Source organism: Canis aureus, chromosome 11 (genome assembly GCF_053574225.1).
Source record: "Canis aureus isolate CA01 chromosome 11, VMU_Caureus_v.1.0, whole genome shotgun sequence".
Lineage (NCBI taxonomy): Eukaryota > Metazoa > Chordata > Mammalia > Carnivora > Canidae > Canis > Canis aureus.
Genome location: NC_135621.1, coordinates 51,829,036 through 51,856,875, shown reverse-complemented (window position 1 = coordinate 51,856,875; position 27,840 = coordinate 51,829,036). Strand labels below are relative to the sequence as shown.

At 49.8% G+C, this 27,840-nt stretch overlaps 1 pseudogene; it reads left to right on the top strand.

Moving 5' to 3' along the window:
* Positions 1–16,953: 16,953 nt before the first annotated feature.
* Positions 16,954–17,233, top strand: LOC144324405 (guanine nucleotide-binding protein G(I)/G(S)/G(O) subunit gamma-10 pseudogene; annotated as a pseudogene).
* The last annotated feature ends 10,607 nt before the right edge of the window (positions 17,234–27,840 follow it).

The window sequence follows — 27,840 nt, the reverse complement described above, 5'->3', positions numbered from 1 at the left end:
TACCATCACGTTGTACTGTTATTTCCATTTACTTGTTTCCCCCACTAGACCGGCAGTGTTTGGAAGACAGGGAGTTTTCTTACTCACTGCTGAATCCTCAGTGCCTGGCCCGGTGTGTAGTAGCAACCAACAAACGATGTGGAGTGAATGAAACTCATTTGGGAACTGATGCTCAAGTTAATTAATTAGGATTAGCACCCAGCTTTAAGGTCGCTGTGAAGACTAAGTGGAAAACCACCTTTAAAAAATTCCCACTCGTCTCGTGCTTGGCACAAAGTAAGTGCTCAATAAGCACGTGCTTGATGGTTGTGTTGGTAACAGGCAGGATTGGGTTTGGTGAAAGCAGTACGACACTCAGAACAGCAACGGCTTAACCTAGATGGAAACTGATCACTGTCTCAGACACACGAAGTGTGACTGTGGCAGTTAAGCGCTCAGGGATGGTGGCCCAGCTGACAGGACCATCAGGTTCTCAAGGTAATTTCCTCATGATGCCGCGGCATCCTTAGACGTGGTATCCGCCTTTAAGGGCTAAAATGGTTGCTCGAGCTCCAGACATTGTGTTCACATTCCAGTTGGCAGGAAATAGGAAAGGAGGTCAGAAAAATGAATATGAATATGTCCCCAAAGTCATAAACGCTGCTCTGCTTATACTCCCATTGGCTAGAACTTGACTACCCCTGAGCCCATGGAGCCTGGGAAACACGGGCTTTTGTCTAGGCAGCTACGTACCCTACTAAAATTCGGGGGTTCGATTACTGAGGAAGAAGGGCAGAATGGATGTTGAGGGACAACTAGCAGGCTCTGCGACAACTGTTAAACAACGTGGTGCTGCTGACACGTGCAAGCTGGCACGTGGGCTTGTTCTCTCCTGGCGCCGGATGGCTTTCAGGGGGGCTGCCAAAGACAAGGAGGATTTAAATGAGCAGAAAGGATGGGTAAGGGCATTTCCAGCAGGAGGATGGCCGCACAAGGCTCGTAGGCAGGAAGGTACAAGGTGTGCCTGTGGGTTGCGGGCTATCCGTGGCCACCCAGGGGCCGGGTGTTGGAGGCCAGCTAGCTGGCTCACAGCCCCGGGAGCAGGGGGCTGGTGCTGCGCTGACTATAATTACCCCTAGAGCCTTGGTTTCCTCCTCTGTAAAACTGACACAGACCATCCCGTTGTGAGGATTCAATGAAATGCAGTAGGAGGAAGGAAGCCCTCTGTAAGCTGCAAGCTCCTATGCACTTCAGGTGTTCAAAACCAGTAGCCACTGTCATGATGACGTGGGTTCAGCTTTGGAAGAGAGGAAGAATTTGCAATGCATCCCCCCACCCCGCCCACCACCAGGCAGCTCCCCATTTGTAGACCCCTGTGCAGGTGTGAGATGGGAGTGGAGGGTGGAGGGCATGCAGGCAGACAGGTAGACAGGAGCCTGTAGTGGGGCAGAGGGGCTCCTGGAATGCAAGATAGTGACCGGGAGAGTGCAGTGAGGGGACCTGTTGCCCTGCTTCCCCCCCTCCATCAAGCACAGTGGGTCAGTGGCCTGTGCTGACCAGGGATCAAGTCTGGGTCCCCCAGGCCCACGCAGGCTCCTGGGTTGGGGGCCAGCTCTTGGGTGCCTCCTCCTTCACATCCCTGCAGGAGCCCCTGTGGCAGAAGCCAGAGCTACCAAAGCTGAAGGTGAGGGTGGAGAGTGCAGGGGGGGCGGCCTCCGTCCAGCGTGGGCCTGGAGGTCTGACCGGGCGGCTGCCTGTCCACAAAGGGGCCAAGTGGGATGGAACAGGGCCTTAGCCACAGCAGGACACCTGAGCCTGGGCAGCTTGAACAACAGACATTTATTTCATAGCTCTGGAGGTTAAGAAGTCTACAGGATCTAGATGCTAGCTCATTTGTTCTGCTGTGAGCCTCTTCCTGGCTTGCAGATGGCACCTTCTTGCTGTGCCCTCACATGGCAAAGAGAGAGGGCTCTGGTCTCTCCTCTTCTCTAAAGATTTTATTTATTTATTCATGAGAGACACAGAGAGAGAGAAGCAGAGACACAGGCAGAGGGAGAAGCAGGCTCCATGCGGGGAGCCCGATGTAGGACCCGATCCCGGGTCTCCAGGATCAGGCCCTGGGCCAAAGGCAGCGCTAAACTGCGGAGCCACTTGGGCTGCCCTCTCCTTCTCTTCTCATAAGAACACTAATCCTCATATGGGGGCCCACCCTCCTGACCTCACCTGAACCTAATGACCTCCCAAAGGCCCCACCTCCAAATACTATGGCATCGGGGCTTAGGGCTTCAGTATAAGAAGGACTACAGACATACATGAAGGAACACTAACACTGAATCTGTAATAGATCCACAAGGAGCCCTGGGCCCCTTGGGGTCCTGCTCTGCCCTGTGCTCTGCTCCGTGCTTGGCTGCACCTCCTGGGTATGCATCACGGCTGGGCTGGCACGTTTCTGCTCTGGCCTGATGGAGGAGTCAGGTGGGAGCTTGGGAGCCGCTGCCTCTGCTGATGCGTAGGGAGGGCCCCCAGCACAGATGTCCCGGTGGGAGGGAGGCCGCAGCAAGGAGGTGGGCAGGCCTGCAGCTACATTCCTAGGCCACCAGGGTTTCATTACGCTGATGAAAACCAAACTGTGCCTCTTCTTTCTTTCTTTTCTTTCTTTCTTTCTTTCTTTCTTTCTTTCTTTCTTTCTTTCTTTCTTTCTTTCTTTTTCTTTCTTTCTTTCTTTCTTTCTTTCTTTCTTCTTTCTTTCTTTCCTTTCTTTCTTTTTTTTTTTTTTCCTTCATGAGATTCCTACAAAGTGGGTTACGAAGCCGGTGGTGATAAATAAGTACAGAGGGTGGGACTGGAGGGGAAGGAGAATCAGAGAAATGGCCAGGGAGAAGCACCCACCAGGTCAGAGACACAGAGAGGAGGGTGGGAGGGGGACACTGTGAAGATACAGAGATGGGGACAGGCAAAGAAAGACACAGGAGGAGAGGGAGCCAGAGCGAGAGATGGGTGGACACAGTGGCCAAGATCCCGTGAGATGCATGGGAGATGGGGTGTGTTGGAAGATGCAGAGTATCAGGGGGACATCTGGGGACGGGGAAAAAGCCCCGAGGGAGAAGAGGACATGGAGGCCAAAAGAGGGCCCTTCCCCACCCTAGCCCAACCCTGGAGAGAGAAAAAGGGGAACCAGGGGACCCGCTCTGCCCTGTGCGACTTACTAGGCACCGGGGTCTCCCCTCCGTCTGGCCTGGCTGCCCTCCCTCTAGTCCAACCCTTCACCTCCAGATTGGGACTCAGTGTCTTGGGGTCCTAGTGACAGGGTCAGAGGGGCCCAGTGTGGCCAGGCCAGCCTACAGGCTGGCAGTGGGGATGTGACCTCCAGGGGCCCTCTTAGTCGCAGGGCCCACTGGACAGCAGCAGGCGGTGGTGGTGCGGGAGGGAGAGGAGACCAAACCCAGGGCAAAAGTGGGAGGCGAAGTGAAAAGAAACATCACACATTCAGATCATTAGCTACAAGTTGCCTTCCCTTCCGGAGAGTGTGGCCTTCCAGAACCAGATGGTGGTGAATCATGCTCATCCCCAAAGCGTGGCCAGACCTTTCCCTGAGAACAAATCCCAGCAAGCTAGGGTCCCTCTGACCCTGGCAGGAGGTGAGGAGGCAGCTTTCCTAGAAAAGAAGTTCCAATGGCCTCTCCCAGCACCCATGGGAGGGCTCCAGGACCCAAGACCGGGCTAGGTCAGAGTGGCCAGCAGGGCGAGGGACAGCCTGTGCGTGTGTGTGTGTGTGTGTGCACGCGCTCGTGGGTGTGTTGGGTACCAGGAGATGGCTGTTGGGGGTCTAGAGACCAGGGCGGGGACACCCACCTCAAGAGAGCGTGAGGAGGGAGGGAGGCACCTGTGCAGTCTCAGGCCCGGGGAGCAGAGGACAGGTAGGACTTGCCTCTCCCTCTGCCCTCGGCTCCCCACACATCCTCAGAAATGTCAGAGTCTGACAAGCCCTTGGCAGGGGCTCCGCCCCGTCATGAGGAGCAGTGTAGGAGCAGCCGGCTGTACCTCCTCAGAAAGGATCCCCTAAAAAGGGTGAAGACAGTGTCATTCTTCCAAACCAGAGGGCGACGAGAGAGGCTCAGACTGCGAGAGGCATTCAAGACAGGCTGGTCCCCCGCTCAGTGCACAGAAAGGGGCAGGAATTCACCCAAGGCCACACAGCCAGGCCATCGCGTTTGTGTTTATTTATTGGTTGTTGAAGTGTAGCTGACGTGCAATGTTATATTAGTCTCAGGTATACGACGTAGTGATTCAACAGCCTGACTTAGTACTCAGTGCTCGCCACTGTAGGTATGGTCACCACACAATATTACATTATTGTTGATTATATTCCCTAGGTTGTACTTTTCATCTCATGACTTATTTTATTTTATAACTGAAAGTTAGTACTCGTTTTTTTTTTTTTTTTTTTTTTTTTAAGTAGACTGCACACCCAACGTGGGGCTTGAACCCATAACCCTGAGATCAAGAGTCACATACTCTATCAACTGAGCTGGCCAGGTGCCCTGAAAGTTTGTATTTCTTAACCCCCTTCACCTCCTTCACCTATCCCCCCACCCTCATCCTTTCTGGCAACCACCAGTTTGTTCTCCGTATTTATGAGTCTGTTTCTGTTTTGTTTGTTTGTTCATTTGTTTTGGTTTTTGGATTCCACATATAAGCGAAATCATATGGCATCTGGCTTTCTCTCTCTGACTTACTTCACTTAGCGTAATCCCCTCTAGGTCCATCCATGTTGTCGGGAATGGCAAAAATTTCATCCTTTTTAAATGGTTACCATTTGATCGTATGCATATACCACATTTTTTTGAGGGGGAGGTGGGAGAGGGATAGAGGGAGAAGGAGAGAGAGAATCTAAAGCAGACTCCACGCCCAGCATAGAGCCGGATGTCAGGCTTGATCTCACAACCCTGAGGTCATGACCTGAGCCAAAATCAAGAATCAGATGTTTAGGTGACTGAGCCACCCAGGCAGCCCTATGCCATATTTTCTTTAGCCAACTTTTGATTCTGTTCCCGACCTTCCCAGCATCCTGCGTCCAACTTGCCTGCATCTTTCAGGTCTTATCTCAGTGGGGCTCACAGCAGCCCTGTGATGTGGGTAGGATCATTCTCCTTTTACCAGTAGGGTAAAATGGGGCCCATGAGTAAGTAGCCGGAGGGCTCGTCCAAGGTGGAGCTGAGGTCAGAACTGAGAGGGGCCTGGGCTCCAGGGGCAGGGCTGTCCTCTGCTGTGACAAGGCAGCTCATTTCTTTTTTTTATTTTTATTTTTATTTTTATTTTTATTTTTATTTTTATTTTTAATTTTTATTTTTATTTATTTTATTGGAGTTCAATTTGCCAACATATAGCATAACATCCAGTGCTCATCCCGTCAAGTGCCCCCCTCAGTGCCCGTCACCCAGTCACCCCCACCCCCCGCCCACCTCCCCTTCCACCACCCCTTGTTCGTTTCCCAGAGTTAGGAGTCTCTCATGTTCTGTCTCCCTTTCTGATGAAGGCAGCTCATCTCTGCAGCGGGCAGTGGCCCACACCATGCTGGCCCTAGGCCCCCCTCCCCGCCTTCCCACCCAAGCAAGCCCCTCCTGTTTGGGCAGAGACGGTGGTCACCCGAGTGGAGCCCTCTGTTCCATGGCCCTGACTAGACGGGCCCAGCCCAGTCTAAGGGACTGGTTTCTTCAGTGAGGCCTTGTTTTCCTGGGGCTCCTCTTTGAAATCTCTGCCCCCTTCTCGCCCTCCGCGGGAGCCACCTCAGCTCCTCAGTGTGGGTGCGTGTGTCAGCCACTGTCCCGGGCAGGAGGCTTTGGGGCAGCCACAGCACAGTGACACATGGTTTGATGTGGGATGGGAATATTTTAAATCTGAGTGATCCTTCAGAGACTGGAACATGTGGTTTCCAGAAGCCCAAGGGCACTGGTTCCCTGAAGAGGGGGGAGGGGTGTGAGGGGAAAGTGTGGAAGGGTAGGGGGTGGGGTGGGGCCCGCACTGACCGAGCCCAAGTCCAACCTGCCAAGTGTGGGCCTGGGAAGGCCGCGGCCGGCGGCAAGCGTGGGTGGGTTCCTCTGGACCCTGGAAGCAGCCCCCCCCCCCCCCCCCGGGACCCCTGCTCCCAGCACGTTTCCTGCAGCCTCAGCAACATGGTCCTGTTTTTCCCCAGTCTCCCTGGTGCAGCTCAGTCCACCCGACCAGAGCGAGCCTGGGTGCCAAAGGCTTCCCCTTCCTCTGTCCGGAGAGGGTGTGAGGAGGGGTGATCACATTTTCCGGGGCCCTCAGGCCCCAGGCAGGGGGAGGCTGGGGAGACGGGACAGCAGGGCTCGGAACTCATCAACCAACTGCAGATGCGCCTGTCTGGGCTCTGGGCTCGGTCCGGAGGATGCAGGTGGGCTCCTGCACGTGAGCAGCCGGGCCAGGCCCCCACTCGAGAGAGAGGGGCCCCCCAGAGGGTGGCCAGGGTGCAGCCAGAGACGTCGATGGCTGCCCTGTCCTGTGACACAGGCTCTTCAGTTTGCTTGGAAGAGCCGGGTGGATGGAGACGCCCACAGGGCTCTGTGGCCAATGGCTTCCAGACTGGGCTGGAGAGCCTCCTTCCTGGGGAGCCTACCTGAGACTCAGCAGCCTTTAGGACCTTCTTCCCCAAAAGCTAGGTGATTGGCCAGCGAGCCACCACCCAGTATGGCGTCCCTGGATTGGGCAGACTCTCTGGGCCAGCTGTCAGAGCAGAGGCCACCTCCCTTCTACTGGCCTGGGCGGCGGTTCCCATCCCCGGTCCAGTCTGTCCGGCAGGTTGAGGAAGTGGTTTTGCAGGAAGAAGTATTTGTGGCCATGGTCCTCCAAGGGGCTCTGGGAGAGGAGGTACCTAGAGTTGCCTGGGGGGACTCCCCCAGTCATTAGGACATGGAGGCAGGGGTCCTTCATTTACTGGTAAGCATTTATTGAGGGCCTACTCTGTGCCAGGCAGGGCATATAAAATCCCAACCCATGTGGCACTTTTAGAGTCCGGTAGGGCAGAGCAGAAGTAAGCCATGATCACAATCAAATGTGACACATACACTGAGAAGGGTGGGTAGGGTGTCTGGGTGCTCATGGGGTCCTGACTCCATTTTGGGGCTAAGGAAGCTCTTCATGGAATCTGGTCGCCTAAGATGATGCCCGAAGATGGTGAAGTGAGTGTGTGTGTGTGTGTGGGGGGGGTTAGGAATGAGCTTTCCAGGTTGAGGGGACAGTGGGGGCAAAGCGAGAGGAATGATGGTACTTTCCAGAAGTGACTTCCAGAGCAGGTGGTGGGGGAGGAGAGGGCTGCAGAAATAAGCAGACGCCACTCACAAAGGACCTTGCCTATCTTAAGGTTTTATACCTTTCTTGACTCTTCAGCCAGAGTTTTTCTCAGCCTCCAACTCCAGCAGGAAACCCAGTGGGAAATAATGACTTCCTGCCCTCCCAGAGACAAAAACAAAACCCCAGTAATTTCTGCCTAGCCCCAGAATGTCAAAAGTTGACTCATGCTTGGGTAACGTAGATGATGGGAGCTTTCTCTTTTAAAAACAGGGCTTATTGTTTTTCTATTTATAAGGTAATACATGCTCCATGTAGAAAAGTGTAAAGAAGAAAGAAGATCCCATAGGATCCTTTTATAGGAGGTAACCAATATCGACATTTTGCATTTTTCCTTCCAGTCTTTTTTTCTTTTTTTAAACGTGCTTTTTTGGGTTGCATAGCTGAGGCAAAACTGTACATACATTTTCTTATGTGCTTTGTACCCTTGACAATAACATAAGTATGTTCCCTTTTAAAAATTCTTCATTTTTAAGAGCTGAGTCTCATGGTATCTCTCGGTTTCCCTGCAGACTCCAGGCCTCAGTGTCTTTGAGAAAAGCGATGCCTGAGCTAGCTGACCATCACAGTCTCCTGGTGACCCTGGGGACCAGCCAGGCTTCCGGCATTAGAATCCAGCAGGTGAGGCTTAGAAACCTGCCCCGCCCCCCCCCCCCCCCCCCACCCTGGCCCAAGCCCTGAAGCCTCTCAGGAGCAGTGTGTGCCATGGCTGTTGCAAGGCCCTCTGGGCTGCACGGCACCTGCAGAGCTCTAGGACGGCACAGAGCTGAGATGGCTCACCTTACGTCAGACACAATTATGTCTACTTTGTAGAATTGTCAGGAAAAAACAGATACGGCTCTTGGATCGCAGGGTCTGGCAAATGGGAGGTGCTCAAAAATGTAGTCACTCCTGTCGTGCCTGGTCTGGATGGAGGCTGTCGGGCTGTAACCCCAGCAGACAGGCACTCTTTCTGAAGGGCTTCCCCACCTCAGGACCCTGTTCTCCTCAACCTCCTCCGCATCAGATACAGAGTTATGCTCACCTTCTCAGAGGCACATCTATTGTGGAGAAGCCATTAAAAAAAAAAAAAAAAAAAAAAAAAAGACCATATTGCCATGAGACAGATTATGTGTCATTGGGACTATTCCCGAAAAAGGGAGGCAAGTGGCCGCAGATGACCTGGGAAGGCCTGGGGGTGGCGGGCTGGGGAGGATTCTAAGCACAAGGTGAAGGGCTGTCAGGACCCTGCCTCCCTGATTCGAGGTGAGACTGCAGGAAGAAATCCAGGGCAGTTGGCCTTTATTGAGTGTCTGCTCCACTCAATAAAGGGGCGGTTGTCGTCTGGGCAAATACTTTGTCACTGGTTACTGATGAGATAAGCCTCAAAATGGAGAAGAAACACAAATTTTTAGAGCAATGTGATGTTGCCACAATATCCAAGTGTGTGATCACATGTTCTAGTAATTCCTTAAAAAAAAAAAAAAAAAGATGTTATTTATTTATTTGAGAGAGAGAGGGAGAGAGGGAGAAGCAGGCTCCCCACTGAGCAGGGAGCCCCATGCAGGGCTCCATCCCAGGGCCCGGAGTCATGACCTGAGCCGAAGGCAGATGCTTAACCAACTGAGCCACCCAGGCGCCCCGCTAGTAATTCCTTTTTCCTCTATATTACAGAAGCATTGATCTGTGACCAATTGAACGTTTACAAAATTGATCCTTCACAGAAAGCTTGAGACACTGGTCTAGAGACTGATATAGGATATGAATCCTCAAGCAGCCTCTGCAGACTCTTGAATTAGGGGGTCCTTTCTCCTCCCTTTGTCCCCTGCAGTGAGCTAGCATCCATCCCAGCGTTTGCCAGCTAAGTTTCTGCTGTTCCCGATCACCTGTCCCACCCCAGCCACGAGGCAGGGCCTCGACTCCTGAAGGAGACCCCACAGAGAGTCTGCGGGGTCCCAGTTTCCCAAGGAGCCAGGGGCGCTCCCTCAGGGTGGCTGCCACAGGGAGCTGCTGCGTTCCCGAGGCGTCACAGGCAGAAAATGGCTCAGATAGCATCTGCCCTTCATTTGCCATCAGGGGGGCTGTCCCCTCCAATCCGAGTCGGTCCCGCTGCGGTGGCTGCTGTCCTGAGCTTGCCATCAACTAATTGTCAAGCCCCTGCTCCATCCTGAGATGAGCACTTTGCTCTGGGGATGCCAAATGAGGATATTTTTGGTAAGCACTTACTCTGATTAACTCATTTAATTTTCACGACAACCACATGGGAGAGGGCCTATTTTTACCTTCGTTGCACAGGAGAATCTCAAGTAGGTTAAGGGACAGGCTTAAAAATCACACAGCTGATAAGTGGCAGGTCTGGGGGTTGCCTCAAGGCTGCCCTACTCTGGGCCCTGAGCTCTTAACTTGAGTGTGATGCCATGGACCTGCCCTGGAGGGGCTTGCAGTCCAGTGGGGTCTGCGAGGCCCCTGGAGAATCCCAGAAGACTCAGATAGTCCTGACTTATGGCCCAGGAACCTAGAGGAGGGAAGGATGCTGGGGCGGAGGCCATGCGGGACTTTGGCGAGGGAGGCAGCCATTCTAAAGGCCCTGCTCCTCAGCGTCCCTCCCTCCCCGTGCTCCCCTGGGAGCACACTCATATCCTGTGTCCTTGCCCCCTCCTTCCCCAGACATGATCTCACTCCTTCTCACCCTTGGAGGCCCCAGAAAAGAGACTGTTGTTTCCTCCCACACACGAGAACTTGGAGACCCACAAGGCCCCTCTCCCTGGGTTGGGGCAGGCTCGCTTCCCTGCAACGCAGGCATGGGCGGCTGTCGGTACCCCATGCTCCTCAGCCCCTCCTGACACAGCACCCCCTCCTCCACTTATCCCCAGAAACTCTTTGCCTCTAAACGGTACCTTTCACCTTTCATGCTTTTCTGCTGTTGGGAAGGCTATGCAGTAGGAATCCCAGGGAGAAGAGCCCTGCTGGGAGTCTTTCCGCCTTCCCACCCTGGTGTCCTCTGCAACTTCTGCTCTGCAGGGAGGTGAGGGGCAGGGCAGGGCAGGATGGAAGCAACAGCAGCTGGCATCAGGGGACCCAAGCAAGTCTCTGGTTGCTTAAATCTCTTAGTGGCCAGTCACTTAAACTCTCAGCATCCTCGTCCTAGAAAATTGGGGTGCTTGGGAGGTTTAAATGGGAAATTTAATTTCCCATTTCCCCATTTTCCCAAGCCAAAGAGCTGTGGAAGCTCGCTGCCAGCTCTTTGGCTTCCCGTCCAGCTCTCGGCTTACTCAAGTCTTGCCTACCCTTCAGAGCTGGCCTCAAGCCCACCACCTCCAGGAAGACCTCCCTAAGTACCGGTCTGGTCTGAGTCTTTGGCCTGAAGGGGTCATCCTGCATCCTTACATCCACGATCTCATGCATACTTACACGCATCTGTGTTCTCCTGCGTGTTCCTGCAGCTCTGGAGACACGTGGACGGCAGGCATCCCTATGACCACGTGCTGGAATCCGCACGCTGCCTGCACAGAGCCACACCCAGTGCAAGCTCAAGCTTGCTCTACTGCAGAGCATCTGTGTCTTGGGACATCTCATCTTCTGTTTTTACTGGGGTGGCCAGATTCCAGGGCCCTCTTAACAACCCACGGGGGTGGTCGGGGGAGCGGTTTTTGTTATCCTCACTATACTGGGAAGGACAGTGAGGCCAAGAAAGCCCCAGAGCCAGCCAAGGTCACAGGAATGGGTAGCTGATTGCAGAGTCGGGGTTCAAACCTGCGCTCTAATGCTTTCCATAGTTGCTAGGTGCCACAGTTGCTCAGGGCCCGAATACAGCCAAACCAGGCACCAGAAGTGAGTGCATTTGGGGCTCATATGGCCTCCCTCTCCGAGTCGGCTTTTGCTTTTTCTTTGCTTTCCCCTACTCCCTCCTCCTGGCATCCCTCCCAGAGGTCGACCCTTAAGCCCCCCAGAGGGCCAGCCACCTGCGAGGTGGCAGAGATGGATCCACCCCAGAGCCCTAAACTGGGGTGTGCACTACATGAGTCCCGGCCCCCTACGACGCATGTGGCCCTTTGCTTTCGGCAGCACCGACAGTCCTGGTTCCGAAGGGCCCCGGAGGCCAGGAGAGGGTTTTAAATAGCCAGTGACAAGCCCGTAGTGAGGCCTGGTTTAAATTAGTTGTCAGTGCTTGATTGAATCAGGTTTAATTGTTGGTTGGTGCTGAAGTGATGAACGAGGTGTGGCTTTAAATAGGAGCGAGTGTTCCAGCCTCGCCCACCCGGGCAGGAACTGCAAGTGCAGAGCTGCCCTCCTCCGATGCAAAGGGATCCCCAGGAGGGGAGGCCACGGGCAGGGGGACTGAGCTGGGCTGGCCTGGGCTGCTTCCCTGTTCACCAGAGGTTTCTTATTCCAGCAGAGAACTCCAAGAGGAGCCGGATGGGGGGCTCGATGGGGGGCTCGGGGAGATGAAGTCTTGATGATTCCATCAACCAATCCATCAGGCACTTGTCGCTGCCCTCGGACTGGGCTTGCTTATTTCCACCTGTGCCTTGCCAGATCCCATTTCCATCTGCGTTGCCATATCCTTGGGGGGCACCCATACCTTGCCCACAGCTGCTCCAGTTCTAGGGCAAGAATAAGGATGATCAAGGGTCACCTGGGGCCATCTTCCCATCACTGGAGAACAGGTATGGCCAAGGGCAGAGATCTGGATTTCCTTCCTCTGCCTAGAGTTAGGTTGAGGACTTCTGGGGCCCGTGGGAGAAAGTGACAGGGAAGCGGCTTCACACTCAACCCTGGAGAGCCTATAGATGAGGCTCTCCCAGGGAGCACCAGAGGAGCTCGAAACTTCTATGGAGAGTGTTGTGGGAGGGAGGCCTCCTGGGCTGGGACGGACCCAGCGGTGTCAGAGCTGGAAGGCCACGACCTGCTTCCACCCTGACCTCCTCACTTCATGAGCCTGAACCAACCGCCTCACTGGCCCCGAGTCCCAGGCCCTGCATCTGGGAAGCAGGGGAGCAAGGCCTTCCTTCGAGAGGGTGGTTGAGGGTTTGGAAATACAAACTAACAGATGCAAAAGCACTGCTTGCTTGGCTCCCGTTGGCTTTCAACAAGCAGTGCTGGCTGACTGTGAAGGTAAGCCAGCGGGGGCCTGCCGGGGGGGCGGGGTGCTGAGGATCCCCCACAACCCTGGGTGTCTGCCACTTTAGTCAGCATGCTGGCCACAGGCACCCCCCTACCCAGGTGCAGAAGCCACCAGACGAAGTGCCCGCAGTGTTGAGAGGGGATCTGCTAGGAGCGGGCAGCTAGCACAGCACCTGGTCCTTGGCTGATGTCCCTCTGGACGGGGCGGGAAAGAAAGCTCGTCCCTCGGTTCCCTCTCCAGGCTACGAGCTACACATGATGACTGTGCCTGTGCCGTGGTTGTGCTGGGCGGACAGCAGGCTCCGACGGGGCCTGGGCCACGTTCTTCGGGTCCTCTTCCCACAGAGGCGTCCAGGAGACGGACGTGGGCCCTCTCTGCGGTGCCAAAATAAACTTGCGTTGTTTCCAGCAACACAAGAGTCTTCAGTGAAGCAGCTTTTTGCCAAACCCTATAAGGAAGCCAGGGAAAGGAGGGGAGCCTGGAATGAGAGATGCCCCCTCCCCCACCCACCTCCCCAGCTTTCTCTTGACTTCCAGAAAACTCCATGTAGGCAAGCCCTAAAGCAAATACGGTGCTCACTGTGGGAATCTGGGCTTTTAGGGGAAAAAGAAGGGACTGGAACTCCCATCTATTGAATGTTTCTACGTGCTGTTTACTTTGCTAATAAAGATACTCATGTTGGGGCACCTGTGGTTGAGCATCTGCCTTCAACTCAGGTCATGATCCCAGAATTCTGGGATCGAGTCCCACATCAGGGTCCCGGCAGGGAGCCTGCTTCCCCCTCTGCTTATGTCTCTGCTTCTCTCTGTGTCTCTCTTGAATAAATAAATAAAATCTTTTTTTGAAAAAGTCATGTTGAACACCAATAAAAAAAAAAAAAAAAAAAAAAAAGAAAAAGTCATGTTACTGGGCTGGGGGTATGCCCAGACCTGGGTTCAAATTCTGACCCTGTCATTTTGCTAACTGTGTGGTCTGGGCAAGGAAACAACTTCTCTGAGCTTGCTTCTTTACAGGTAAAATGGAGAGCATAATGGCACACTTCAGAGCATTGTATTGAAGATTAACTTAGGTAATGTGTTTTTTAGCATCATGCATGGCAAATAAAATGCACTCAGTATGTTAGTTGTCATTACTATGAAATAGTTGCTATTGGTAATAACAATAGCATTATTATCATTAATAATATTATTTTCAAACTCCATGACAATGCCAAGAGGTAAGTGCTGTATGTAACTGTTCCGAGTATGTTAACTGAGGCTGAAGAGGGATTGAGGCCCTTTTTCAGGGCCTGACAATTAATGAGTGGTTGGCTCAGGATTCAAACTCAGGTCTGCCTGGCTCCAAGGCTCACACTTATCACACCTGCATCTGAGATGGGGGCCGACTGGGTTTCCTGATACAGGTTGCTCTGAGGCTAGGAAGCTGGAAAGCAACAAAAACAAAGCCTGCCGGGCATCACTGTCATGGCCCAACTGCTCCCTAGACTTCATAGGCTCGGCCACCATCCAGTTGGGCCTGGCTGACCACCAAAGCCCAGGGCTGCCCTTGCCAGGCCTCAGGGCTCCTCCGTCCTTGGAGCATCGATCTGGAGTGAGTGTCTGCACAATTGGACCTCAGCTGCACAGCTGGCTTCCCATTCCTGCACGGACAGCTTGTTGAAGCTGTGCCAAAGCAGGCTGGGATTTTAATTCTGGCTCTGTTGTTCACTAGCTGGGTGACATTGGGCTTGTTCCTTGCTCTCTCTGAGCTTCAGTTTTCTCATCTATAATGCTGGAGCGATGCTACCTATCTCTCTGGGTCCCTATGAGAATGACACGAGACAAAGAACATGAGAGGAAGTATCTGGAAGGTGTTTACTGCCCTCCCTCCTGCCTTTCCCGGTATCCTGAGACAAGTGCTTCCCGGGATCTGAGACTGTGGGGCCCCAGACCAGGGCCTATTTTTCCTCCTTAGATATGGACTCTCTGCATGTCATCCTTAATGAAAAACGAATAACTCATGTGTTCATTTCATTAAATGCTGCCCCCACAAAAGTGTGGGCTTGTGCAATTCCCCAAAGACTGTCAACTGGAAGATATCTCAGAATTCCTCGTAAATCAAAAGGTTTCATTTTACTGCCAAGACAGTCCATTTTCTCTGCCTTGAGTCAGGCGGAGGGGTGGTGCTGGGCTGGGATCCGAGTCAAGAGACCTGCCTGCTGGTTCGGACTCTACTGATGATCGACGCAGGACGGCAATAAATCATTTCTTGACTCTGAGGCCGCAGTGTCCTCCTCTGAAATATGGGCAGTGTGTGTGTTGGGGCAGCCTGCTAGATGGTCTTCTATCTCCTCCTCTGGTTCTAAAATGCTGGAACTTGGTCTTTCCTTCTCCCTCGGCTTCTCTCTACCCTCCCAGACTCGACCTCTGCAGCCCCCTGCCCCCTTGCCTTGCTAGGTCTACCTCTCCTGTCAATCAGGCCAGATCAGCCAAGGGCAGGCACTGTAGAAAAAAACCATCTACACATTCCTGGCAGACGACAATCTCCTAATGCCCTTATTGCAAAAGCAGCCTTTCTTTGGGGTGAAACGAAGGGCAGCCAAAATCTGAGTTTCTATTATGGGGTCCAGAAAGGGGGGGGGGCGTTCACTGTTGGAGCTCAGGGTGGATCCATTTAGAAAAGGTGGCCCCTGCTCTGGCCCCAGGGGGCTTCGTGGTTGCTTGGTGGAGCAGTGTCCAGGCCACCCAGGGGGGGTCCCGCGGCCTGCAGGGGAGTGGGGAAGAGAGTGCACAGGGCAGAGGGCCTGGAGGGAATCCAGTCTCCTGAGCACTGCAGTCTGAGCTGGTCTTTTGGGGAGGCAAGGGGAGAATAGCTTCACCACTGGGTCCATCTGACTGACAGAAGGATTAGAAAGATGGCCCAGTGAAGGGGTGGGGAGGGAGAGGCAGAGATGGAGAGAGGTGGAGGGGACAAGGGAGAAGCAAAGAAGGGAAGGAGGAAGAGAGAAAAGGGAGAAGGGAAGGAGGGAGGAAAGCAGGCAAGAAGAAGAAGAAAGGAAGGAAAGGGGACAAGAAAGGCATCTGCTCCCCAAACGGTGTCATCTGAGCTCCACCCTTTAAGGCCGAGGGGAGGAGCAGGCACGTGGAGGAACCAGCCCCTAGCAGGCAACTTTCCCACCATTCCCCTCCTGGGGCCTTGCTGTGCCCTTTGCTCTGCAGCCTCCCCAGCAGAGACCAGTTCTGAGCCTCCTCATCGCACACCACTCTGGGAGCCCTATTTACCTAAAACACAAAGTGAGTAATTGCCCCAAAGCTGTGCAAGGAAGCAGCAGGCTCTGTGTGGCTGGCAAGTCCCAGAAGCAAGTCCTTGCAGCATAATTAGATGGGCACATCACTGAGTATTCAAAATACAGTATGCGCTGTCCCACTCACTAAATCACTAAATATGCTTTCATCTGTTTTTACCATACTAGCACATTTACATGTATAAACCCACTCCATTCACATGTTTGGCTTTAAACATCTCTTCACTCATTCTGAAAATAAAATCCTCTGAGACACCTGCAACCATTAAGAGCTCTATCTGTCCACCTGTCTATCTATCCATTCATCTAGAGTCTGCTCTTCCAAGGGACTTTTAATTGAGTATCTACAATGCGTCAGGCACTCTGCTCTACTGGGTCAATTGTAAAAACTCAGGCCTTGCCCTCAAGGGCACACTTTCTGTTGGGTAAGCATACATAAGTAATTATAAATTATAAATGAAATAATAAGAATGTTATTGGGGAGCCTGGGTGTCTTAGCGGTTGAGCATCTGCCTTTGGCTCAGGTCATGATTCCGGGGTCCTGGGATGGAGTCCCCCACATCAGGCTCTCTGCAGGGAGGCTGCCTCTCCCTCTGCCTGTGTCTCTGCCTCTCTCTGTGTCTCTCATGAATAAATAAAACCTAAAAAAAAGAGAGAGAGAAGAATGTTATCAATTGTTATAAAGGAAAAACAGAACAAGACAAATCAACTGCCAGGCAACTGTTATAGGTAATCTGTAGGCAGTATTCCTTATACAACAAAAAAATTAAATATTTTTTTCCTCCTCAGTAAAAGGATAAAAATTGGTCTCAGTTGTCTCCTACTCCATTCCAATGTCTCTACTCTCCTCTTTCATACAAAAGACTAAGGCAACTTGTTTGTTTTAAAGGTTTTATTTTGGATCTGTTCATGGGCTCTCTCTTCTGTTTCACTGATCTATTTCTCTACATCTGTGCCAATGACACACTGGATTACTATGATTTTAAGGTAAGTCATAATTCCTGGTAGGGCAATTCCTTCACTTTGTTTTTATTCTTATTCTTATTGCACTCTCCTGAAATTTACAATATCAAATCCTACATGCAATAATGTGTTGGGATTTTGATGGGAATGCATTGAATCCATATGTAAATGTCTGAAAATGACATCTTTATTTACAATGAGGACTCATCCATCCATGAATATAGTATACCTCTGCATTTCTTAAAGCATCCTTTAATGTCTCTCAACAAAGTTTAGTAGTTTTTTATAGAAGTCTGGTATACAGGCCCTTGGAGCCCCATGCCACTGCCATGTCTTCTGGGGCCAGTGTGAATGCCCTGCAGCGCCTGGTGAAGCTGCTCAAGCTGGAGGCCGGCATGGAGAGGATCAAGGTCTTGTAGACAGCTGCAGAGCTTCAACAGTACAGCATGCAGAGTGCCTGTAAAGATGCTCTGCTGGTAGGTGTTCCAGCTGGAAGAAACATCTTCCAGGAGCCCCGATCCTGTGCTTTATCCTAAAGGCTGGGGAAAAGTTTGCTGAGGAATGCTTTTAAGCATAAAGTGATGAGTGACTACCTCCAAGTCTCAAGAAAAACTTCTCTAGCCAAATTACTTTTAGATATTTCAGACCTTTCCTGTGGACTGGTCCTATAGCCAAAATTCTACAGAAATGGATGAATTTCTACTCAGATAAGGAAATGGATGAAGGAGGAGACTTTAAATAATAATGGCCTGATTCTTTTGGCAGGTGCTTTTATATTTAAGACAAACAAGAAACGTTACCACCAAATACATACATCTCTTTCATAAGCAAAGTACTAGTGTTTTTATACATTGAATATTATGTTTGTTTTATTTACTGGATGTTTACATTTTGAGAAGGGAAACATTTTTGTTCATTAAAAAATTAAGTATTTTGGGGCACCTGGGTGGTGCAGTCGGTTAAGCCTACACCTTGATTTTGGCTCAAGTCATGATCCCATGGTTGTGGAACCCAGCTCTGAGTCAGGCTCTGCACTCAGTGGGGAGTCTGCTTGTCCCTCTCCCTGTGCTTCTCCTTCTCTTTCTTGTGCACTCTCTGTCTCTGTCTCTAAAATAAATAAATAAGTCTTTATAAGAAAATTGAGTATTTCATTAATTTGTTCCTAAGATTTTTATTTCCATAAAGAAACTTATTCTTTTCTTGTGGATGTAACACTTTCTAAATGAAAATAAGCAAGTATGAAATTAGGGGAAGAATAGGCTTTATTAGTCAAATGGTGCCCTGATTTTTCTAAATGAGATCGTTTTATTTGTTAACACTAAGCATGGGAGCTGTTTCCAAGCAAACTTGTTTGGGAAGATTCATGTTGTGTTGTATATTAGATTGCCCCATCCTGTGTATGAAGCAGATTTGCTCTTTGTCTTAAGCTCCTCTACTTTATAGTTGTGGTTGTACTTAAAAACAAACAAACAAACAAACAAACAAAACAAAACCTAACTACATTATTTCATGTCTTCAAAAAAAGATGTTTCAATGTGATCTTCAGAACATTGCAAATGATTAAAAACAAAATAATGGAAAATACTACAACCTAAATGAATTTTTAATGTCACAAATGTTTTACTTTAATGATGTGCCTTGATTTAATTCAGGACACTTTTAAAAGGATATTTTATTTGTGTTTGTAATAATCTTTGATGAGTTTGGAAATAAAATTTCTGCTTAATTCCTCATTTTCTGAAAAAAAAAAAGTCTAACATTTTGTTAGACTCATTCATAAATTCCTCATTTCTGTTGCAAATGTAAATGATCACTCTTTTAAAAATTTAATTTTCTCATGCTACTGTCCATGTACTTAAAAAATTCATTTTGGTTATTTTAATTTTATACCCAGCAATCTTGCAAAACTTTCTTACTAGTCTAATAATATTAGTAGACTCTTGGATTTTTATTCATATAACATTATTTGTACATATTTAAAGTTTGTTTCTCTTTTTCTTAATCTTACCCTTATGTTTTTTTTTCTTTATTGAGATGCATAGAACTTCCAGTATAACATTGATTGAAGTGGTGACTGACCATCCTTGTCTTGTTTTCCAACTCAAAGGCAGTAGTTGCTCAAGATAATCTCTTGAGTGCCTTCCAACACAAAGATCTTGATTTTCCTCATGGTCATATTCTTTCTGGATAAGACAGCTACTCAGCCTTCTGGAGTTTTCTCCTGTTCCAGAGTAAGAGTCATAATTTGTGTCCAGACTTTTAATAGCTGTGTATGCCCAGCCTGGATCTAAAAGATCCTAGAGTTTGATCACTTACTCTTCAACATTTCATATTTATTGAATCATTTCCTCCCAAAGTCAGCTCCTCCCCAAACTCTCAAAGCATTTCTGGTTCATATTTCAAATCATGACTAATATTAAAAAAAACTGTTATGGATGAGAAGGTGGCTATGCCCATCTTCCTTTTTAAAAATCTCCCTCTTCTCCTTCAAGGAGGGAAAAGAGGGTAGTGACTTTGCTCCCCAGTCTAAACTCCATCTGAAAGACTAGTCATACTATGCTGTGCTATCTTTTCTGGGGTGTCTAAGCTTCATCCAGTGGTAAGAACACCAGGTACAGCACAACTGATTAGCTCTCTTTCACCAGAAATGCCTAATATTCTTCTTTTTGAAGGTAATAAAACAAACAGCTATTGGAAGAAGGTTTGCAAAATAAGCATTGAGGGTAGTGTTCACCAGGCTATTCAATCTTCCTTGTATAGGAAGGAGGCACAGAATACAGTAGACCCTTGAACAATGTGAGGGGTGCCAACCTTCCATGCAGTCAAAAATTCACAACTTTTAAGTACCCCAAATGTAACTACCATTAACCTAACATTGGCTGTAAGCCTTACTGATAACATAAAAAATTAACACATATTTTGTGTGTTATATGTAACATGTACTGCATTCTTACAATAAAGTAAGCTAGAGAAAAGAAAATGTTATGAAACAAGTCATAAGAGAAAATACATTTACAGTATTGTATTATAAAAAGTCCACATATAAGTGGACCTGTGCAGTTCAAACCCCTGTTGTTCAAGGGTTAACTGTGTGTTTCTTTTGAATATCAGCATAGTTGGTTTCTCCTGTTGAACTATTATGTTTCTGCAATGGGGTTAACACTTTTAGATGAATTTTCATATCCTGTAAATTTTGTTGTTCTGGGGTTTCTTGTCCACTGAAGCAATGTTTGGGGCATGAGGCGAGAGGGAGACATATAAAATACCAGCTCAACTCATTCAGACTAGATTTCTGTCTGCATCTATAGCAAGATTCTTGGATGGAATGCAGTTATCATTAAGAGAAAGTGTTTTCCAAATTCCTTTAACTCTCGTTTAATACACTAAGACTTAGGTCTGCCTGGCTAGTTCTGAGAAAATGAAGAGAGGAACACCTGCTCCTTCTATTTGGTAGACTGTGAGGACAAGGGGGGTAGAGAGAGAAGAGGTAGACCAGGAGCCAAGGTTTCTCTCTGCCACTAGCATTCTTGCATCTACCACCTTCCCCCCACACAACCTGGCACTCTGGGAGTTTTTCTTTTTTTTTTTTTTTTTTTTACTCTGGGAGTTTCTGAAGCATCCAGAAAAGTATGAAGGAGACAGTGTCTGGGCCAGGGATGCCCTTATCCATGCATGTGGGGGAAGACCACAAGTCCAGGAGAAGTGCCCATGTAATGGCATGGAGGTGCAGCAGGAAGTGGTAGGAAGGGAGGCCTGAGGCAGCACCAGAGCAGGTGCCAAGAGAGCCAGCAGAGCAGCAGGGGACAGGCTGGGTGACAGGACCAAGTGGTCACTCGGGCACCTGGAAGGGTCTATGGGTTCCAGTGTCGGCATAGCACCCTAGAGAACCAGATGGGGTTCACCCCACTACAGTGGTCAACAGTTCAGGGAGAAGGCTAGTCCATCCTCTCAGGGAGGAGAGCAGTGAGGATCCAGGGTTTGCCCCAGGAACTCAAGGATTTGCTCCAGGATGCCACGAGGATCTGGTCAGAACCATTCGCCACACTGGGTTCAGGAAGCAGAGAAAGCAGTCTCCCAAGGGTTGAGATTCACCCAAGTCATCCAAATTACTTAAAAAAGACAATTTTAGTTACTGAGTCAGATTGGAAGTTTACCAATTTGGACAAAATTTCGTTTTTATCTCCCCACTCCCACTCCTGGGCCAGATTCCTAGTGGAACTGATAAGAAAGCATAGATTAGTTTTAAAGAAAATAAGAAAACTATCTTTTCCCCTATAATCATTGTAAAGTGAGTACATGTGCCTCACCACACATCTTTTTATGAAACTGAGAATTATCTATTTCCTCGTGGTCTCTTTTTAGTTTTATTTTTTTAAAGATTTTATTTATTCACTCATGAGAGAGAGAGAGAGAGAGAGAGAAAGAGAGAGAGAGAGGCAGAGACACAGGGGGAGAAGTAGGCTCCATGAAGGGAGCCCGACGCAGGACTTGATCCTGGGACTCCAGAATCACGCCCCGGGCCGAAGGCAGGCACTTAACCGCTGAGCCACCCAGGGATCCCCTCTTTTTAGTTTTAGAGCTGAGCTGCATGTTATACTCACAGAAAATATTCTCAATTAGATAGGGAAAGGGTACAGGCTTGGAATTAGGCAGGCTGGAGTGTGCGGCCCAGGGCTGCATTACTTTTGGGGGTCCTAGGCACTTTTACATCTGTGGGCCCCTTCTTCCATTAAAAAAAAGTAAAAAATTATGTTGTTATAAAGGATGTATTAATATTACATATTAAAACATTTTCTTCAATTTAAACTTTCTTTTTCTTCTTCTTCTGATTTTATAAGAAATTTTAAAACATTTTCATAGGCTGAAAAATCTCATGGGTCCTGTTGTGCCTGCACTTGCCCTGGGCATGCCTCTTTGTTCTTGTCTTTCTCATCTGTAAAATGGGGTTATTGGATTACAGGATGGAATGCATGCAAGAACTTGGCACATGATGATAACATTGGTTTCTTTTCTCAATTTCTATAGACTTGATTTTCTATTTCAGTGATCTTGCTGCATGTGTGGTTTTGATCGTGAGTCACCTTCAAATTCTCTTTGGAAGTGGAGGGGGGCGTATAAATTATAAATAAAAATTCCTTTTTACTTCCTCAGCACTTAGCACAATGCCTGCTTTATGTTCTGAATCCTCGTTTGTTGACTGTGCCGGTCAATGGCTCTCCCTCTTCCCAGCCTCCACCCACCACCCTGTCCCACTCAGGCCCTGACATAATCCAAAAGCAACCTTTCTCCCTTTCTTTTTCCTCTTCTCTCTCCCTCAAAATTCTTCTTTCCTCAGTGGCCTGTGCTCAGCGGGCACCCACTGAAGGACACACCAGGGAACAGGGGGATCTCCTCACAGCCTGCTGCGGGGGCGGGGGGGGGGGGGGGCATTCGAGCCCTGCTCTGTCAACGAGGAAGCTGTGGCTCACAATGTAAGGAGTTCACTCAACAAACACTGGGACAAGGATCTGAACCCTGGCCTGTCTGACCACGCCATGTCGTGATATGTCAAGCCTCCAGGATTTTGCAATTTTACAGAGGACTACTTGGGGAGGTGACCCAGAGAACGCCTTTCCGGTGGTGAGGGAGATGTTCTTAGATGCTCTGCGAGGATTTTGTGACGCTGCTCAAATCAAACGTCTAAGTCCCCACAGGCGTGTGCTAAGCTTTATCACTGTCACCTGCATCCTGCCATTCGCAGTGAAAGTGTGTGCTGAAGCCCCCTTCCTGAACATCAGAGGCCAGTGATGCCAGAAGTAAGGGCCAACAGTAACAGAGATCAGGCCAGGGGTTTAAAATGTTGTGTCCATCAAGAGAGGACTGACCCATTTCTTCATGAGTTTTTGAGGCCTTTTCCTCTGCCCAGCATGGAAGTTCTGGTTCCTACCTCCAACGGGGCATGGTCTGGCTGGGGGCACACGAACCAATGAGTGGACCACGCAGGATTTCCCCAGCGCCCCGCAGGTCCTGGGCTCAGAGAGCAGGTGTGAGCAGAGCAGACATGCAGAAGGCCAAGGGGCTGCAAGACGGTATCAGCACCTTCAAGGAGTGAGTGCGTGTGAGGCCTTAGCACAAACAGCACCGGGCATAAATGTTGGCCCAAGAGAACCCAGTGCACCGACACGCACCGAGCACCTAGTGTGCGGCGTGCTGGGCAGGGATGCGTGAATAAAATGACTTCCCGCTGATTCAAGAGAAGACACAGCAAACTGCCCCAGGATGGGATAAAATCTGCGATTAAAAAAAAAAAAATCGAGGCATGTAAAAGTTTATTTCTGTCCTATTACGCAAGCTCCTCCATTCTCCGCCTCCACCCCCACCCCCAATCTGTCACATTTGGGGATCCGGGGCTCTGAGCATTAGAATGAATTAAATAGATTCAGTGGCATGTCGGGGCTGGGAGGCGGAGAAGAGAAGGTGGAAGAATGAGGTGGGGAGGGACAAGTTAAAAAGAGAGCGGATATTGGAAGTCAATACACGAACCTCCTGGAGAAGAGGCTGGGGGGGTCAGACAGACACCTGGAACGTTCCAATTGGAACCATCACGTTATTAGTAATAGTGACAAAGTCCCATATCTCAATGCATCGCTGCCAGGCACCCTCCTCAGCCTTTTACACGTGCTGGCACACGTCATCTTCCCAATTACTTTGTGAGGTAGCTTCTGTCGCAAACCTGTATCACTGATGAGAAGCCAGAGGGGGCCAGTGACTTGAGCCAGAGTCCTGTCGCCAAGAGGCAGCCCCTCACCTGAGCCTGCATGCGTCCCGGGCCCCTGCATGGTGCCTGCAGCACGGTGGGACAGGTGAGGTCAGGGCGGGCTGTTTGATTCTCCCCTGCACAGATGGGTCTAGAGCAGCAAGTGGGGAGTGGGACGGGTCCTGGCTCACTGATATTCACTCTGTGGCCTTGGGCAAGTTCCTCACCCTATCATGTCTCCGGTTCCTCCTACATTAAATGAAGATCGATGATGATGGTGGTGGTGGTGTTGGTGGTGGCAGCAGTGGTGGTGGCACACCTCATAGGGTGGTTGAGACAGTTTGATATAATTCTGCACAAAAGGAGTCTAGCACAGCGCCTGCTCCAAGTGCTCAGTGAATGGCAGGCATTCCTGAGACTACAGTTTGCTTCCTAGGGGAGCTCCCACCATCCCACCAGGCTTTATGGACCCCCTGTAGACTCCTGCTCACTCAACACCAGCGTCCTGCATCCAGCCTTCTGCATGTGCACAGCCCAGCCTGCAACTGGAAGTGGGACCACAGAGACGCAAGGATTGATGATGAGCAGCTCTGCCCATGGAGGCTGGCCCCAAACCCATGGCCATGGTGGGAAACGGGGATGACCGGGCTGGACTGGTGGGAACACCTAAGATGTGGGTGGCCTGTTTCTGGCCACAGGAATCTGGAGGACACTAGCTGGTCTCCCAAGGGGCATGGTCTGGCTGGGGGCACATGAACCAATGAGTGGACCACGCAGGATTTCCCCAGAACCCCATAAGTCTTGGACTCAGAGAGCAGGTGTGAGCAGAGCACAGGCAGAAGGCCAAGGGGCTGCAAGAAGTGACGTGTATATGTGTGTGTGTGTGTGTGTGTGTGTGTGTGTGTGTGGTGCAACTTGGCTACCCCAAGGGATTTGGCCGATTTCCCTGCTTTTGACCAAGCATGTATGGTTTTCTTTCTCCTTTTTCTCCTTTTTGTAAGGGGCAAATAGGTGAGGCACAGCGAAGCCGAAGGCCTCCTTCCCAGGGCTGCTGTGGGTTGGGCTGACTATGCAGTTTGCGCAGGGCTCACCCTACAGTCTTACCAATAAACGTACCAATCGTATGAAGCCCTTCAGAGATGTGCTCCTGCAGATGAGTCTATCCCACCTGTCAACGAGGGAGGCCCAGTAACCATCTGTCAGATTCTTTGTTTCCCCCCACCCTTTCATTTTTAACCACAGATTTTCATAGTTTGCGTTATTTAAATCTGTTATTTAAAAAACACACATATTGCTAAGTAAGGTGATGGCAGCTGTTGCCCATTGAAGCCTGTTCTTTCCAGTCTCCTAGCTGGCTGTGGCCCCATGGGAGACCCTCATGGGCAAGCCTGCCTGTCCTTTCACCTGGCTGGATTTAAGATTCAGGATTTAGGACATGATGCTCAGTACTTGATCTGGGAGAGGGGCATGCAGAATCATAACTTCAGCCTTGGGGCTTTGTGGCTGACTCTCCTGGTCCCTTACTGTGAAATTTAATGGGACACAGCCTTAAGACTAACAATGAGCCCTCATTTTCTTGATCCTCCTATGGGGGCTGTCAATCCCTACTTTAACCCAGGGAAGACGTTGTGTGTTTAAATTCAATGCTCTTCAAGTCATGTGCACAGCTAGATCATGATTCAGTTATTGAGCACCTACTGTGTACCAGACACTGTGTGCCAGCATCAGCAATATCTTGGGGTAAGAGACAAAGTCCCTATTCCATTCTCATGGAACCGACACTTCAATGGGGGAAGACAGACAAGAAAATCCAATAAGGACAACTGGGGTCAATGCTGTAAAAGAAACAAATGGGACCATGAAGAGAAAGGATAGTGAGAAGGACCTCTGGGCAAGCAGAGCCCCTGGGGAGTGATGTGGAAGCTGGGACCTGGAGGATGAGAAGCAGTAAGGATCCTGCTCACAGAGGGAAAGGAGGCGCAGAATCACCAAGGTACAAAGAGCCTGACATATTTGAAGAGCAGGAGAATAATCTGGCCCTGGGGCTCCTTCCCATACGCTACCCTCCAGAACTTGGTCTTCTCTTGGCCATCTCGGTCCTTGGAGCTCCTCAAGAATGGGAAAGACCAGACTCTATGCTTCTGTCATTCCCACAGAGCTCCCTGGAGGGCCTTGCCTCCCTGTTCACCCTATGGTTCCAGGCATCGCCCTGCCAGAACCTGGCCAGAGGCCCAAAGATCTGAAGCTTCTCCACAGTATGTGCCTTTATCCCACCCACCCCGCCCCACTGTGGCAGCCTGCTCACCAGCCCTGCTGCCTTCTAGAGTTTCCAATCCCTCCCCCACAGCCTATCACCCTGCTTTGATTTTAGCGCCACAAAGCACCATTCATTGCTCCTCTCCAAACCTTCAGACTACAGCGCACTGCCAGGGGGGCGCTACTGCCTATGGGTCTTTCTTCCTGGAGACACCTGACCATTTCTTCAAGGTCTCTTCAAACGCCACTCCCTTCCACACCCCCAATACCTTCCTCCCTCCTCCCCCAGTGTTCTTGGCACTTCAATCTAACACTTACCCATTGCTAATGTTTAAGTCTCTCCCCTCAGCTTCCCAAAGACAAGAACTGAAGCACTTTTATATTTTCCTTCTAGTACCTGATGCAGAGTAGATTACCAGTAAAGGTTTGCTGAATGAGTCACTCATGAGCCCCTTAGAATAATGGTCTCCTGCATTTATTCAGCATTTACCAAAGTGCTTTCAAAACTCTGTCCCATTTTCTGCTCACAACACTCTATAAGAGCACAGATAGAGAAGTGGGGAAAGGTTATCTAACTTACTCTAGATCACACACAAATTGGTGGCAGGGCTGGGACCCAGGCCTAATGTCCTTACCCCTAGTCCAGAGCTCTTCAGCAGCCTCAGAGTACTCAAAGCCTGGAGCCAGAGAAACCAAAAATTTCTCATAATAAACATTAAAATATTGGTTGAATGTACACAGTTCAGCCCACTTACGACACAAACTTTTTATTTATTTATTTATTTATTTTTTTAATTTTTATTTATTTATGATAGTCACAGAGAGAGAGAGGCACAGAGACACAGGCAGAGGGAGAAGCAGGCTCCATGCACCGGGAGCCCGACGTGGGATTCGATCCTGGGTCTCCAGGATCGTGCCCTGGGCCAAAGGCAGGCGCCAAATCGCTGCGCCACCCAGGGATCCCCGACACAAACTTTTTAAAAGTGCCATCTTAAGATATGAACTAATATAGTCTTTCAGGCATTCATTCAAGAAGCATTTATTGAGCACTTATTGTATACTGGGCTCTATACTCTGGGAGATACCAGGCAATTACAAGTCTCTCCTTCATAGCATTGTCGGTTATTCAGAGGAAAGGACCCAGAGCGATACAGCAAATGGAGGATGGGAGTCAGTATAAGGTGATACACAGTCATGTAGGTACAGAAGCTCTGACAGCACTGAGTTATTCCTGAAAGGCCCTTGGAGAAGCCTTTCTCCAAGAAGGGACAGAAAGGCACAGTGGAAATGGGGGCAGCCCTGGGACTGGCTGGAGTGAGGAGCTTCATGGGGAAACCTGTGGAAGTGTTGCTTCTGTGAACCAGAAGAGAATATTGAGGTGGTCTTCCTGGATGTCTTGTCCACAAGTATTTCTCTGGCTCAGTTGTCAGAAACAGTTTTAAGGAAAACAAACTCAGTCTCTACATAGAATTTCTCTGCCTTGTCCCCGGGGATTCTAAGAGGGTAGGATCTATCTTCTAATTCTACTCAGCTCAGCTCAACTCAGCTCTACTCAGTTCAACTCAACTCAACTCTACTCAGTTCAACTCAACTCAACTTAGCTCCACTCAATTCAGCTATGCTCAGCTCCACTCAATTCAGCTATGCTCAACTCAGCTCCACTCAATTTGGCTACGTTCAACTCCGCTCAATTCAACTTAGCTCAGCTCAACTCAACTCAACTCAGCTCAACTCAATTCAGCTCAGTTCAACTCAACTCAACCAGCTCCACTCAATTCAGCTATGCTCAACTCAGCTCAACTCAATTCAGCTCAGCTCAGCTCAGCTCAGGTCAACTCAGCTCAGTTCAGCTCAGCTCAACTCCACTCAACTAGATCTGCTCAATTCAGCACAGCTCAACTCAACTGAACTCAGCTCACCTCAACTCAACCCAGCTCAGTTTAACCTTTCTCTTCACATCACCTGCCAGTCATAGGTCAGTACTTCCTATCTTCAGCTGCCACAGACAAAACTGGTAAAGTAGGTAAGTCACACAAATAAAGAAAAGTTCTTTCTCTTTTCTGTCCCAACCTCAATCATGACACATCATGCCCCTTTACCTCCCCTTCTCCTCTCCCATGTGCTCCTAAGAAGAAGCAAGAGCCCAGCAAC